The sequence below is a fragment of the Cupressus sempervirens genome, chromosome 8 (genome assembly GCF_028749045.1).
Source record: "Cupressus sempervirens isolate cs-2001-9-10 chromosome 8, ASM2874904v1, whole genome shotgun sequence".
Lineage (NCBI taxonomy): Eukaryota > Viridiplantae > Streptophyta > Pinopsida > Cupressales > Cupressaceae > Cupressus > Cupressus sempervirens.
Window position 1 is genome coordinate 399,184,494 of NC_143125.1, and position 3,193 is coordinate 399,187,686.

Below are 3,193 nucleotides of genomic sequence, written 5' to 3' on the forward strand. Positions count from 1 at the left end.
TGGTTTTGCTCATCTCACCTCACTCTCAACATGAAATTGGCTCTGCTGGTATTGGAAGCTTTGCTAGGATATTTTATCGCTCAATCAATGTTTAGTGTTTCTGCGCGTTTTCACGATAGGGATGTGGATGGAACTTTTCCAAAGAGTTTTGTGAACGGCAGGGGGTGTCTTTAAAAACTAATTCAAACAAACTGAAAAACAGCTTATATTGCAAAAAAATAAATCCAACGCAGTATGGTGCAATGAAAATCCTCTTCATATTAGATTTTATGACCATTTTTATTATTAAAAAAAAATCCGGCAAGAATTTTTCAATATATTAAATATTGGAAGCATGAAATGGAGCGGGCTCTTCAGTATTGATGAAGGTGATATCCCATCCAAGTCCCAAATGCAATGCGATTACTATCTTGTAATGATCTAGGTGGTATTGTAAACAATGCTTGGGGTGTTCCCTTTCTAAGCTAGATGCACTAAGAGGAATTTTTCATAGCAAATCAAATTGGAATTTTTCATAGCAAATCAAATTGTGTTATCAAGTGAAGTTAAATTCACTGGTATATGTTTATTGGGCATCATTGTATCTAGGTGATTTTCACATGGTTTGGGGAGGTCACCAATGTTTTTGTTTTTTTACTCTAGAGTATGTATATTTCTATTTCAAATTGTTAACTAGAGGGATATTCATTCTTTCTTAATATATGTGGGTGGTGCGCTATCACCAAGGTACAACATTTTTTTCAATATGATATATACTAGTAGTTGTGTGTCTTTGTACGTGCATTAGTAAGCTGATAGAAGTGAATGCTTTGTGGAATGGGTAAGAATGATGGAGAATGATAACAATTACCCCAGTAAAGAAGAGATGTATTACAACGAGTCTGGCCTAATGCTTTAAAAAAAGTAAGATTGAAATTAACATAAATTTAAAATTTGTCAATGAGAAAATGAAAAAATTGTTGGCAAAAATATGAATAGCCAATTAAGAAATTAAAAAATTCTTACAAATTTAAAAATAAAAATAATAGAACTGTGAAAATATTAAAAAAAGTTTACATTTTTAGAAAACATAATTTCTAAGACAAAATTCTATATAAACAATAATAAATGTTTTTTTTTCCATGGAGGATAGGGGTAAGTAATTGCATAAACTCCACATGAATAACAATCAAAGATGTCATCACTTTTCAATCCTCTCTTGCAAAATAAGGATATAATAATTCATACGGCCTTAAACCGTATGTCTTCCAGTGTGCACAAAAGGTAAAGAAGTACAACTTTATAATGTCTTGCCAAAACACATAATTAATAGCAACACTATACACATAATTTTGGTCAATAGTTTCACATCTTGGTGAAAATGCCAATAAAGTGCAAAAACCTCAATCATAGTTCAAGTTGTGGTATCTAGTTCCAATATCTATGTCAAGCTGCAACAAGAAATAGAGATTTCAAAAATACTAGTTTACACTTTATACTTGAACATATCATTGAAGACTTTGAAGCCAAGTACATTATAAGAATGTATTCAATATGTAAAATTAATTAAATATATCATATGAAAACTTAAATAAATTTATGAATTCAAATGTGATTATTCTTTCTTATTATGTTCCTAAATTTCAAAAGGTCTAAACAAATTAAATACTAAATATTTGATGAATTACAACTATATTGGCATTTTGAAAGACATACAAAATGGAAAACCTAAATTCGTTAGTTGTGAGCAATAATATCACAATATTGTGAATTTTCTTTTAGAACTTGTTGCAAGGCTTGTTGTTAATCATTGATTGAACTTTTTGCAACAAAATTGATTACCATTATTTGAACAACAAATGAATCGCATTAAAAGATATCTATTGTCCAATCACAAATTAATTTTAAGCCTTAAAACTTATCTTCTACAATGAAAAAATCTAAATAGTTTCAACAACACATAATTCTATGTCATAAACTACATATTCTTTGTTGGAAATGTAATGACATACAAGCGACTGAGAGGAGGGGGGGGATCAGGAAACACTTAAATCTTTTCAGTTTGAATATTTTTGCTTTACTTTATTAGATTGGCTAATCTACTGTCATGCATGAACATAAAGCAATAAATAAATCAACACAACACTTTGACACAATATTTGGTAACCACGAAATCCTCCAAGGAGAAGGTAAAACTGGGGTGGGGATGACACCCACAATACTTCACTACTGCAATAATAAAGTTGGCCTATTAGGGCTTACAATTGATCACTTCTGGTGATCTACCCTGTTAAGAGTATGAATGAATGTTAGGTCCACCTTGCGAAAGGATTTTACAATACAATGAAGTATGTACTCTGTTAAGAGATCTTACAAAGGATTGTTAGGTCCCCCTTGTTAGAGGATTTACCTTATGCAACTGTTAGGATGCAATCAGTAGGATGATCCTTGTTTGCAACTAATTTACTAATATAGATCCTTTGAAGGTTGTAATCACCTGACTATGATAGATATGACTTTGTTATGCTCTTTATACTGCTTGGTAGCCTACTTACTCAATCTACTCAATCTTCTTCTTGTATTCCATATTCGCTTCTCGTGATTAGGCAAAACAAATTTCCTTTCTTATATATCCATCAAACATCTCATTCCAAGTCATCTCAAGCAAGATATGTCTTTACAATAATCAAATTATACCTTCAAGTTAGTCAACTATTGATGCTCGAGTCGTGTTGTGCACTTTATTGTTATGTTGATGCTCAGGCAATAGAGTGAGCTCTGGTGATACTCTGACACTCGAGTAACACTAGATGCTTGGGTAATACTCTGGCACTTAGGTGACACTAAAGCATGTCTGACTTGAATTGGATGCTTGGTTCATACTAAGAGATCGACGAATACTGTGAACTCAGTTCACACAGGATATGCTCGAGCTACACTGAAGCATGCTGACTAAAGGAAAGCCTGGTTGCAATATTAACCGACCTTCCTGGATGACTTAAGTTTTGTCACTAATTGACAATATGTCTTGCCATAGGGTCAACAATTCTTATCCATTCAACATCAATTTTCTATTACCAAATTAAACAAATTTCCCAACCCAATTATATTAAATTCTAAAATAAAATTAATTATTTTCCTTCCCCACCTCTCGACCCCTCACCCCGCTCCCCTCCGCTCGCGCGCACACACACACACACACACATGTATATGT